Raw genomic sequence first — 14,713 nt, 5'->3', positions numbered from 1 at the left:
CAACTTTTATTCCTTCCTTTGAGATATGATGACCAAGAACAATTCCTTCAGTCATCATCAGTAAGCATTTTTCATAATTCAAAGATAGTTGGTATTCTTTGCATCTTTGAAGTACTTTGTTAAAACTTTCTAAGGATTCTTCATATGTCTTACCATGGACAATAAAATCACACATATAAACTTCCACATAATTGGTTGTTAAATCAACAAATATAGCTAAGACTTCTCTTTGAAAAGTTGTAGGCGCATTGCTAAGGAGAAAAGGTAAAATTGTGTAGGCATAAGTTCCTTATGGACTTGTAAAAGTGGTTTTTTCTTGGTCTTCTAGAGCTACTTGAATATGATTGTATCCACTAAAACCATCTAGGAAGGAGAAATAACTACTTCCTACAAGATTATCCAAGACTTTATCAATGAATGGCAATGGAAAGTAATGTATTTTTGTTGTTTTGTGTAATTCTAAAAAATGTACATAAATTCTCCACTTTCCATTCTTCTTTGGGACTATAACCAATATATAAATCCACTAGAATTTCTCAATTTTTTGCTTTACAAAATCTTTGAGAGCGAGATTAATTCTTCTTTGTGGTTGCCTTAGAGGTTTGACATCCTTAGTGTAGATATGATGGGTGGAAATATCAGGATGAATCCCCTTCATGTCTTTATATTCCCATGCAAATGCTTATGTATTCTTCTCTAAAACTTCATTCAAAGATTTCTCTTGCTCAATTGTCAAAGATCCATTAATTAGAAATGGCTTATCGTCCTTCACCTTAATTTGTTTAACCACATTTTGTATATCAGGCAGATCACCTATCAAGGTATATAATGGACATGGATTTAGTAACAAATTATGAAGAATATGACCAGGTTTCAGATGTTGGGGCTTTTCCACGTTATCTAGAGTACTATGGTCCAAGACATTCTCTCCAAGACTGAATGATTATTCATATTTTCATTCATTTGTCTTGAGTACTTCTAATATTCATCTTAATGTTCCACTAGAGTGACCATTGCTAATTCCACAATCTTGTCCTCTAAATCTAAGTCATGGTTAACCCCAAATAGATAATTCATCTCATCTGCACTTAGAGTTGTATTCAGATTGTAGAAAGTGCTCATTGATTACAATTTTAAACTGAGAAGATCCACGAGGCAAAACAAGAATAGAAAACATTCAAATTCAACAAAGAATTGAATTCCAAACAAATTCAAACAATTAATGCACCCATTAATTCATTAGATAATCATTTAAAAGATAACATTTATGTCAAGACACCATTTCCAAAATATTCCATAATTAAAATAAGTCAACATAAGAAGTTGTCAAAAGTCATAGTTCCTAAGTGCCAAGTATAGTCAAATATCAAAATTTAGACAAAGTGTTTAATGAAATGGTGCAATTAAAATGGCATTATTATGCCTCATCAAGTGTAATATTGCTCTTAAGATATTATGAACATTAATTATTCACTTAAGTAGCTAATAATGACATGTGTTCACCTTGACTTGAAGTACACAAGTGCGTACTACCTCATCAATCATTGATTGATGATTGTTAGGTGCCACCTTTGTTTAGTCAAGGATACCTCCATTTCAAACTAAGCTAACCCACCTCCTCATTGGGGGTGACTAAGAATTCACTCATGATCTCTTGGTCATTCCACTTCCATGAAGCATCCATCCAAGAGTCTTATTTAATAACATGCCACTCTTTATAACGTTATTTATTATATTGAATATAAATTATTTATTCATTTTTTAGTGTTGTGATTATCTCATAGGTAGATTTATTTTGTATATGACAAATTCCAAACACATATTAGTCCTAAAAGAATTTGAAAAACTATTTGCAATAAATGGCAATGTGAATAATCACAATATAAGACAATTGTGAAGGATGCAAGGGTGATGTCAACCTCCAATCTATAGATATAGACAAGTATTATAATGAAGCTCTAGGATTTGTTTAAAATATATAAGCTTGATAACATGACACCAAAATCACTAACATATGCCAATATGGTGGAGTTTGACATGCTTAACTTAGAATGCCATTGGAAGATATATCTCAAAATACAATTCAAATTATACAAATAAAATGGGAATAATACTTACTATTGGCCTAGACATTAACAATATACAAATTATCAAAAGGCTCTAAAGCAATTGTTGATATAGGACACAATGAAAGAACATCAATAATGTTTGTGGATATCTCTTATGCACAGATTACGATAATATTAAATAATTCACCACCATTCACATACAACCATCGTGAAAAAATGAAGATAGAAAAACAACTTTTCAATTGCAAAGACAAGGAAGAGAGACTCACATCGTTGAAACTACAATAATATCATGTTTATGTTTTATTTCTATTGATTTTTTTTTTTTGTGAAGGATGAAAATGTGAATCTAAAATAAAATGGAAATAGTGCAATACAAGTTCCAATTTCACACTCACACTCATTCAATAAAAATGAAGATCTACGGCTAAAATCAAATGATAAATAGTAATACCATTGCAAACACCATATATTGCTCCTTTTTTTCTTTGATATTTGTTTGAATGTTTGAAATGTGGCTTGCTCTTAGAATTTTAGCATAACCATGATAGCACAATGATAAAATGATAGCTTGATACTTGATGCATGATGCAGTTAATGCTTGATAATGATACTTGATAATTATTGTAGATAATGGATGCTTGATCATAGTATTCTCGAGTTGAAATTGAATGAGTAAAGGATTTTATTTATATTCTTCACTTAATATTTTATCAATGGTAGGGATTAATTAGAAAGATCAATGGATGAGAAAATTTGAGAGAGTGTAGGAACTAAAATTAGCACATAAATTGATAAGGTGGAAGAAATAAGTGGGATCAATTGTGTAGATGAAATAGATAAAATATTTATTAATTTATTTATTTTTGGTGGGAAATTAAATAAATTGTTTAAAAATTATTTAGTTTTGTAAGAAGTGTTAGCTAATTAGTCATTTTTGAAAGTGTTAGCTAATTAGTCATTTTTGAAACTTATTTAATTATTATGGACCAAACAATGAATTATTTAATTGAGGAAAATGATAGATTAATTAAATAATTAAAAATTATGTAATTATTATATAGGATAGTTAAATAATTAAAAACTATTTAATTATTATAGATGAATAGAGGAAATATTAGCTTAATTAAATAATTTAAAAAAATATTTAATTAATATGGATATAAGAATTGGTGCAACATTAATATGAATACTTCTATAGATGTCTACATTTTTCTTACAAATATTTTATACTCCTTCTTTATGATGCATGTTATATTTGGATTAATATGAAATACTTTATTAATTATTGAAAAAATATTGTATGATGCATGTAATGGTGGGTGAAAAATGTGTGAATGAGATATCAAGAGGAAAGCTACCCTTTCCCTCCAAGGAGAGATGAGAGTTTCACTACAGATTTCCCTTCAAACACTTTTCACACATTACATTTGAAGAAGGGGGGGGGGGGGGGAATTCACTAGATTCAACCTCCAAAGAAGAAGATAGAATTCTAAATGAAATGAGAATGATAAGTCAATCCCCTCTTCTACTCGGAATGAAAAGGAATTGATTAAATTATGTATTAAGACTAAGTGAAAAGAGACGAAGAACTAATAATAACTCAAGATCGGAGTGTGGGATGAAGCTGTGCACTTGGATTTGGTAGTAATATGTCGAGACAAAGACGCCCTGCGAATTTGAAGAAAAGTTGTCCGGACCATGGTGAAAGTGTACACGGTCCTCTGAAAAATCTGTGAAACGAAAAGGGTTTTTCCGCCTTTGCAAATGGAGTCCAAATTTGAAAGTACAGTTGTTCACCTGCAACCTACACACAAAAGAGAGAGGAAAAGGGGTTGGGATTGGGGGTTTGCCTTCAGGTCAAACCCCAGTTTTGGAATTAACCAAGTAATGAAAGAAAGTACTTGCAAGTAAATGTAAATGGAAGATTAAAATGTAAATCACCTCAAGGGAGGTTGTGATAGAAATATTGATAGAAATGCTTCTATGAAGTTGAATGTTGAAATGAATCTCCTCTTCAATGGTTGAATCCTTGACTTGAATGCAACACCTAGCCTTGAAGGGAGACTTGAGATGCTCAATGCTTGAAAGGGATGCTTGAATGCTTGAATGCTCTTGAACGCTTGATCGCAAATTTTCACCTTATTGAACTTATGCAAATGAGAGGGAAAATGCAACTTTTATACTTGTCAATTAGGGTTAATGAAACTGATTTTCGTCACAGGCTGACTTCGGGGAAGTTTTCCCACTCACTACACAACCTTCAATGCAGACTTAGGAAGGGTCTTGCCCCAAAATAGGGCAGGGGATAGGGGCGCCACACCCCTATCTTGCCCTTTTTTGCAGGACAGGATGTAGGTTAGGCAGTGCAGAGGGCAAGGGAGATGCAGTTTTCGGGGGTTGAGCAGTTTTGGGGGTTCGATCAAGCTAGGGGATTCAATTTCGCATTCGTGAGGACCCCAATGTGGTCAAAAATTTATAGGATCACAATTTTATGAAACTACATTTAGCCCCCACTTTAGCGAGAGTATGAGTATACGCCAATACTGTCGGTAGAGTACAAGGAAACAAGATTGAAAGACTTTTACCACGTCAAGGAGGCAAGATGCGCCAAGCCCCCAGTGGACTTAGGATCTGATGACTTTGATTGACAAAGTAAAAGGGAAGATCGAGAAGGGGAGAACCATGACTGCAAGTAGCAAAGTTCCCCTCACTATGAGTCATGAAAGCAAGGATACCAAAGATTACAAAGCAAAACAAAGTTCACTAAGTAATTCTTAAGTATCAAGAAGGAGAATATGAGCGGAGTGTATGCCCGCACATTAAAGCAATCACGCGTGCCTTATCAAGAGCAATTTCTTTAAGGTAGGATACACCTAAGAGAGAGAGAGAGAAGAGAGGGAGCACATTATCACAAGGATTTAGCCCCCAATCGAGGATAAAACCCAAGGATAATGAACACAAAACACGAGGTAGTTTTGCTTTCCTTGGGGTTAACATGTTGTATGATAACTTATGTATATCATATATGTATGTGCATATAATAATCGTCATTCCCCAAAGAAAGGACACTACCTTAGAAGAAAGGGAAGAGAGTTTTTTTTTTTAGAGTCAACATGAAAGAGACCAAAAGAGATCGCATCGTCCTCGAGTAGGCATTAAGGGAATAATAGAAGAATAGGGATACACATAGAAGAATAGTCACAAAAGAGCAAGAGAGGAGAGAGACAAAATCTATAGTGCCAATGTTGCTAATCTAGCACGACATCCACCTCCCGATCTCGCTTATCACTATTTCGAGAAGGTGAGCAACACGCCAGAGGAGCGACATCAAGCACAACAGATGGAGCTATCACAAGATCCAAACAAGGACTATGCTCATGTGGTAAGTCACTTTGTTTAGCTCTAGCAGCTAGGATTAGGGCTTTTGAAAATTTAGTTGATAAATGCTTGTCAACATCAACATATTCATAATCACTATCATAAGCATTGGGAGTTGTATTTCCATCATGAATATCATTTTCACTCATTTCCTCATCAAGATTTATAGAAAGAGGATCTCGCACATGAATAGAAGTAAAACCATCACATGTTTTTTGCAACTTATGATTTGAAGATTTAGGTTCAACAACTTTCTTAGGAGAAAAGGGAATCATGTCAATTGCTGGAGTTCTAGGAGATTGAATAGTTTGAGGGATAGCTTCATGAGCTCGAACAAAACGTCTTTGTTAGTGTTCTCTCGCACAACAATTTTGTCGAGTCTTAGTGGAAGACTAAGAAGAAGAAGGTATATTTGGTGAAGGAGGAATACTCTCGTCTTTGATAGTTGAAGGTTTAGGTTGAGGTCTATTAGGTTGAATAAGGGGAGAAGCAGACATCTTCTCTCTATAAGAGGAAGGAGGTGGAACTGCATCATACAAAGGAGGAATATTAGGTGTAGGAAGGAGACTAGGTCCATCTTGAGGAGGAGGTACGAGTCTAAGCTTAGGAGGAATATTGTTTTGTTTCTTAGGAGAAGGCATAGACACATCCATAGGAACAGGTTGAGGATCTTCCTTAGGAAGAAGATTAGTTCTATCCATTAGGGGAAGAACTTCATCTTCAAGAATGATAGGAATGTGAAGTGCTCAGGATCTAGGTTGACTTAAGGATAATATCACATCTTTCTTCCATTTTTGATAAGATTGAAAAAGAGCATCGCTCCTTGATGGAAGAGATTGAAATTGCTTAGGCCAAAATAAATCAATAGGAACACCGGGGATTCTTTCGGATAGTTTAAATAAGCTATGGTTCACAATTATGATTTTGCTTATTATGAGGAAATTTCAAACACTTATGGATTGGAGAAGAAATAGCCTCCATGGAAGATAGCCAAGGATAGCCTAGCTTCACATGGAATTGCTCAAAAGAAGGAATGATAACAAAGTTAACATCCATAGATTTAGTATGAACTTCAATAGGAAGGGTGATAGAGCCAATGGTAGGACAAGAGAATCCATCAAATAAATTCACAACCACATTAGAAGCATCATATATTAGTTTATGCAATCGTAAAGTGAAAAGATACTCCTCAGTGATGACATTGACCATGCAAGAGTGATCAATAAGGGCACCACAACAAGGGATATTCTTAACTTTCACAACTATGTATAAAGGGCCATCAGGTGCTCTAATGGTCTCACTAGGGTCAAATGTAATACAAGGATCCTTAGGCGTATCTTGTCTTTCTACCATATTTACCAAGTTCAGAGCCATAAAGGTGAATTCCTCAGAAGAGAAAGAAGTAGGCACAATCTCAATCACGTTAGAGGTATGAGAAGGTAAGGGATCAATGAAAATATTTAGATTTTGATTAGGAGGAGCTACTGATTTATTCCCTTTATCATTCACACCTGTCACAGATATAGTATTATTATCAATCAAATCTTGAATCTTATTTTTCAATGCGAAACATTTCTCAGTATCATGACCAGGCTGACGATGAAATTGACAAAATGAATTGTTATCAAAATAAGGGGATGCAATTTTAGAAGGATCAACTGGTTTTATAGGAGGGAGTTTGATAACATTTCTTGGCAACAACTGAGACATAATACTATGTAAAGATTCATTCAAAGGAGTAAATTGTCTTTCTCTTTGGAAAAATTTAGAAATAGAAGGCACACCTATTGTAGCATTCACATTGTTGTTGTTGATTGTATCATTGAACTTGATGAAGTTTTTTGTTGGTTTGAACTTTGCAAACGGTTGTTGAACACTCTCCCCCTTATCACTCGGAGCCATAGGAGTGGATTGCTCCATTTGACTCACAGCTAGTTGATAATTGTGGAGTGTTGCGCACAACTACGGAAAGGAAGTAAACTCAGACAAAATAAGCTTTTCCCTAATATATTTTTGCAAATTAGAAATGAAAATTCTTTGAATATCATTATGTGGTACATGAAAAGAAATTTGAGCATACAAATGCTTATATCTACCAATGAAATCAGTCACTTTTTTTTTAACACCTTGTTTACAATGCATTAAATTAGTCAAAGTGATTTTAGGACCAATATTGTTTTGAAATTATTGGATGAAAGCACTTGCCAGTTGTTGAAAAGAAGTGATAGAATAAGAAGGCAAAGAGCAATACCATTGTAAATCCTTATCTCTTAGTGTTCTTGTAAATAATTTGCAAGCAATCTTTGATCATAAGAAAAGTCAGTACACAAGGTTTGGAATATGTTGACATACATAAGAGGATCACCTTTTCCATTATAGAGTTCTAATTGAGGGACCTCAACATGTTTAGGTGGCACAGATTTAACAATATCAAGAGAAAGTGGGCTCACAACATAAAAGGTGGGCACACTAAACTTGGATTGACTCATAGAAGCAATTTATTGTTGTAAGGAAGACACGGTTTGAGCAAGATTGTTAATTGTCACTTCGGTAGAAGAATTGATGTTAGACATAGTTGATTGAGAAGGTGGTGTGATGATATTGAAAGAAGAAATGGACTGAGAATAAGGTGGTGGGACATTATGATAATTAGGCATAGGTGATGATTGGCTAGGAAAATGGACACTTAAAGGAGGTCCAAAGTTGTTGAAGGAATTACCCCCTTGTGTCACATTGATTGGTTGAGGGATAATAGGAATACTTATTGAAGACATAAGTAAAGATGGAGGATTTAATGAAGAAGAGGGATTGCCCCCATGACTAATTATTGTAGGGATGACATTTTGAGTTGAAGTAGCCATGATGTTGGGGGTAAAAGTATGAACACTAGTCATAAGAGTAGTCAAAGGAATTGAAGGATTGACTTGTGTTGAAGGTTGTGAATAACCTAGGGTTTCGACACAACCCTTGATATGCATGACATTGGAATCAACAATATGTGCAATGACACACAATATATCAATTACATTCTTATCACTTTGAATCATGCGCTTAAGGCCTTCAATTAATGGAAGAGCTTCACTATTAGGGTATTCTTGGGACATCCTTTATTGAAAGTTATCAAGTTGATTGTCCAATTTGGAAAGTTGATCTATGGAGACCCTAGTTAAAGTTTCTTCATCATCATGGGATTCATCAATGGGGTAAATAGGCACATGATTAGGATTGGAAGAATTAACATGATCCTCATTAAAGAAGTCACCCAAACTAGGCTCCATCTCCTTAGTAATTAAACCTTGGGAGGCCTTAATTCTAATGCTTTGTCTAATAGGGATAGTATAGGTAGGACTAATAGTGGTAAAACTCATGCACTGGAGGGAAAATTTGAATTTTGAATTTTGAAGTATAGGAGCAAAGCTTACAGAATTGAGTAATGCACAATTTAAGAAAATAATGATTACACAATTTGAACTTTGTTGGAGAAAGAAAATGACACGTTGGAATTTTAAAATTAGGGCCAAGGGGATACCACTTAATTTTAAAATTAACAGAATTTTTAAAATTAGGGCAAACTATAATTAACCTCTTAATTTTAAAAAAATTCTTGAAATTTGAAATGTTGAATTTTGGAGGTATTTTCGATTCTAGGGGGATCAAAAATTGACAAAATCAGCCAATCTTCTAGATCTAGGCTATTAAATACAGTCATAACAGTTCCTAAAATTTTGAGAAAAAAGTCGAGGATCATGGTGGGAATGCACATGGTCTGACCAACTTTTTTCAAAATTTTCAAAGATGGCTATTATGATGATTTCAAAGCTAACCCCAAAAAATTAGCAAATTTTACTATTTATAGATGGGCGAAGTTAAGGTTCAAATTTAAAAATAGGACCCTATTAGGGTTTTGAAGAAAAAGAGGAATTGAATTGCAAATTTGAAAAAGGTCAAACCTAATGGATAGGGACACCTTGGAAAATGTTTAGAAATCTGAATTTGAATGAAATTGATTGAAATTTGTACAAAATCCAATTAAATTTGAAAATTAGGGTTTTATGACCTAATCACTTAATTTTGAAATTTGAATTTTAGGAAAAATGAGGGAAATTGAAAATTTGAATTGTAGGTGTAGACGTATAAAAATGACCATATTCCTAAATGAATATTTTATGTTCATTTGTCTATTTAATTAAATCCAATTTAATTAAATTACCCGCATTCCTCTGTTTTATTAAGTAAATTATTCAATTCATTTAAATAAAATTCACTATACCATTTAATGAATAAATCATTTTATTCAATTAAATCCCCCCTATCCACTTTTAATTAAATTCAAATTTAATTAAATAGTTATCCTAAAATTGAATAAATCTAATTTATTTAATTTCTCCAAATTGAATAAATCTAATTTATTTAATTTCTCCAAATTGCAACCAAATTGAATTAAATTACTTTATTTCAATTAAATCCTATTATCCCTCCATCCACTTGCAAAATCCCAAACCCCTTTCTAATCCCTTATAGAATCTTCTAATCACTTCTAATTAACCTAACCCCTCCTCTAAACTTTGTCACATCCCTAAGCAAAGGGAAGTCACTTCTCAAAACCTCAAAGTCTTTGATAACCATTAAAGGCTTTCAACCTTCAACCTTTGATAACCATTGAAGGCTTCCAACTTTCAACCACTTAATCCCCAAAGTCTCCAATAACCATTAATGGTTAACTCAAACCCTCCTACATGGTTAAAACATTTGTTTTGACTCAACCTCTACCCAACCCAAGGGTCTCATCAGGCCTTTAATGCTTTGACCATGATTATTTCTTAATCATTTGCACAAAGGTTTATCCTTGGATTAACTCCTAATCCAGTGGGTAATCCTAACTTAGACTTGACCCTTAGCCTCTAGATAACCATGAGGTCTTCTCGGGAATTCAATGTCTCCAACCCCTTCTTTCAACCCAATCTTATGTTGACATTTGTCACCATTTCATTGGTGCAAATCGTGCACATGGATCCCCAACTTTCAAACTTGGCCCTTGATTAAACCTTTCAATCTTGACCATCCATTGCCCTGTTTGTGCTATAAATAGAGCTCTCATCCCTCCATTTTCATAACAATCATCTTTCAAATTTGAAGCATCACACTTATGCTCAAATTCTTTCAAGCTTTCATTTCATATATGCTCATCATTTAGCCTCTTTTAGATCATAAATTAGACTAATATGCATGATTAGATTACTTTCTTTATCATTTTAGTTCAATCATAGATTAAATATATCATGCTAGGATAGTATTCATACTAATCTTGTCATCTTATCATTTAGTTTATTGCATTTTAGCATCATACATAGCTTACAACACATCTCATACTAAAATCAATCAAAAGCATCTCTCATTCTCATATTTGCCATCCCTAAACCATTTTGCTCAGTAATCTGAGAGCAAAAACATTGGTTTGAGGGACATTGTGAGATAGAGAACCATGGGACCCTCCTTGGGAAGCTGAGTAACACTACGTTACTCCATAGCTTGCATCAAGAAGTCCTGTGTGTGTGTGTGGACTAGTATTTACAATATTTTCACATTTTAAGTTTTATTCGCCCACTTTTCCCGCATACAGTAGGAATGAAAACAAGTTTGAGAATAATCACACATCTGAAAATTAAATGGAAATCCAATTTTTACACAGGTTCAAGATGATTTTTGAAAATTAGGGTTTTAACAAGTAACCGCTTAATTTTGTAAATTTGATTTGCAAATTGAACAAGAAAACGAGGAAATTGAATTTGACAAACAAAACAATTTTCAGATCTAAGATAACCACAATCAATTTTTACAAATCACAAGTTCAATTCTGATTTTTTAAAAAACTAGGGTTTTGAATGAATGAACCACTAAGTTTGAAGAAAAATTAAACTTGTAAATGAAAAATATGCAATTTTGTTCAAAGGAAAGCATGCAAGACAACGAGTTCACCAAAATGTAATAGTTGGTGAAAAATATGTGAATGAGAGATCAAGAGGAAAGCTACCCTTTCCCTCGAAGGAGAGATGAGAGTTTCACTATAGATTTCCCATCAAATACTTTTCGCGCATTACATTAGAAGAGGGGGGGGGGAATTCACTAGATTCAACCTCCAAAGAAGAAGATAGAATTCTAAATGAAATGAGAATGATAAGTCAATCCCCTCTTCTACTGGGAATGAAAAGGAATTGATTAAATTATGTATTCAGACTAAGTGAAAAGAGATGAAGAACTGATAATAACTCAAGATCGGAGTGTGGGATGAAGTTGTGCGCCTGGATTTGGCAATAATATGTCAAGACAAAGCTGCCTTGCGAATTTAAGGAAAAGTTGCCTGGACCGTGGTGAAAGTGTACACAGTCCTCCGAAAAATCCGCGAAACGAAAAGGGTTTTTTCGCCTCTGCAAATGGAGTCCAAATCCGAGAGTACAACTGTGCACCTGCAACCTACACATAAAAAAGAGAGGAAAAGGGATGGGGATTGGGAGTTTGCCTTCAAGTCAAACCCCAGTTTTGGAATTAACCAAGTACTGAAAGAAAGTACTTGCAAGTAAATGTAAATGGAAGACTGAAATGTAAATCACCTCAAGGGAGGTTGTGATAGAAATATTGATAGAAATGCTTGTATGAAGTTGAATGTTGAAATGGATATCCTCTTCAATGGTTGAATCCTTGACTTGAATGCAATACCTAGCCTTGAAGGGAGACTTGAGATGCTCAATGCTTGAAAGGGATGCTTGAATGCTCTTGAACGCTTGATCGCAAATTTTCACCTTATTGAACTTATGCAAATGAGAGGGAAAATGCAACTTTTATACTTGTCAATTAGGGTTAATGAAACTGATTTTCATCATAGGTCGACATCGGGGAAGTTTTCCCGCTCACTGCATAACCTTCAATGTAGACTTAGGAAGGGTCCTGCCCCAAAATAGGGTAGGGGACAAGGGCACCATGCCCCTGTCCTGCCCTTTTTTGTAGGAAAGGATGCAGGTTAGGTAGTACAGAGGGCAAGGGAGATAGTTTTGGGGGGTTGACCAGTCTCCGGTCTCCGATCAGGCTAGTGGATTCAATTTCGCATGTGTGAGGACCCTAATGTGGTTGAAAATTGCTAGGGTTGCAATTTTATGACACTACAATGCAAAAAAAAATTAGATGTAAAATTAACATTTACATAGTACACCTTAAATACATCTATCTGAAAGACACTAAGAGATATCTATCTAATCATTGTGACAAATCTAATATATATGCTTTGAGATTAATATAGATATAATTAAAATGGTAATTGTGAAATAAATATTTGTGCTATTTCCCATTTAGTTTTTGCACTCACCTAAGTGAAATGCCTTAGTGCAATAACAAATCAACAAGTAGCCTCTTGTGCTTAGTTTGTCTCTTCTTTTTTTTTATTGGAGGAAGCTAAATAAAAAGTACATAAAGAATAACAACCCATAAAAGGAGCTGCAAATAAGAATAGAACAACAACTAACCTAAACAACTAATTCAGTAGGAGCCACTGACATAGCCAACCCAAAACATGGTGGATGAAGTCTTACAAAAACATGAACATGACCAAGGACACAAATACATATTACAAACCATTGCACCTTAAACTTAAAACCTTTGAAGTTATTTGGTACACCAAATATCTTTATCATGTAGTTGCACAAATTGATAATTGATCATCTCCAACTACCTATGGTAATTGTCATACTTTTTCAGCTGAGAACAAAGAAAAATAAATTGTAGCAATATGTCAGAGTAAGACTTCAACATTTCAATCTCTTGATGCAAAATATGATTAGAAAACATAGCAGAACATCTACTCTTCCAAATATTAAACTAGATAGCGTGTCTCATAGAATCAACAATAACATTATTAAACAATTCATTACCCAATAAAGCCATTTTCCAGCCCAATCTATGATCAAATATAGTAGGAAATTGAGAATAAATAACCTTCCATTTTTTCTTAGACACATAACAGTCCCAAAAAACATGTTTCAAGTTTTCTGTATGATGACAAAACAAGCATTTGGTAGTCATAATCCTTAAACATTTCAATCTATTGCCAATTGGAAGTTTAAAATGAAGAAGCTTCCAAGACAAAATTTGAGCACTAGCCTATGCTTTAGAGTTCCAAATTTGAGCACTTAGTTTTTACACTTTCTTTCATGGAATTTACAAATCCATTTCAGATTATGTCTTGGATTAAGAGCCATATTAGGAAGGAGTTTCAGATATATTTTATTAAGAGGGAAACAACAACATTGGTATTGATCCAAGCACACCCAATATTTAAATAAATTACACATCAACGGTGTACAAATTTTCATGAAGAGCTCTATAGGGACAAGGGCTTTAACAAAGGTCACAAATCCCTTATATCTGTTGTTCAAATAAAAATTACTTTTTTTATTTTGCCAATCTTCCTAATCAAGAGATTTGAAATCTCAAATATCACCAAAGTGTTGCAATCCTTTCATGAATAAACAATGAGCTTGTTTAGGAAAGCTAACACCAAGCAGTTGCCCATGATATTGCACAAGCCTATTCCACCATATGGAGGAGGTCTCAAAACTAAAACCATGCTGTAAAGAATCCTTTTTCCAGCTTAAAAAATGCAACACTATTGCCAAGTTTTCCAAATAGATTGTAAGGGAAATGAAGCTTTAACACAGAAGAAAGGAGCCATCAAGATCTTATCAAGCCACCCCACACATTGCCATTTATTCTTCATAGAAGTCTTTTCAATATGGCGATGAATCAAGATTTTCCATTTTTCTTCCCCCGACACCACCCTCACAATCCATTTAGCAGCTAAATAGATACCCTGTGTCTTTGGGTCTAGAAGACCCAACCCATATTTGTTCTCAGTTTGAATACAATGTAACCAAGAGGTAGTTCTAAAACTTTGCTTACCTTCCCAATCTATCTATAAGAATCTACGAGTGAAAGAAATTTATTCCCTTGGGTAATCAATTGATTTTTTAACTTAGTTAAAAACCAATTCCACATGTCATACAAACTAAGTCCCAGACCAAACGAAATGCCTAGGTACCATGTTATCTGTCCATGTTTAATGTGCTTCCATTCCTTAGGAATCCATTGAGGGGTTGGATCAGAACTGATCATAAAGAACTCAGTCTTATTATGGGCTAGTTTAGATCTTGAGACTACACAATATAAATAAAGGACCTACATTGTTGATTTTAGATTCATAATTTTGAATGAAGAGC

Source organism: Cryptomeria japonica, chromosome 10 (assembly GCF_030272615.1).
Source record: "Cryptomeria japonica chromosome 10, Sugi_1.0, whole genome shotgun sequence".
In the NCBI taxonomy this organism is placed as follows: domain Eukaryota; kingdom Viridiplantae; phylum Streptophyta; class Pinopsida; order Cupressales; family Cupressaceae; genus Cryptomeria; species Cryptomeria japonica.
This window is presented reverse-complemented; position numbering follows the sequence as displayed.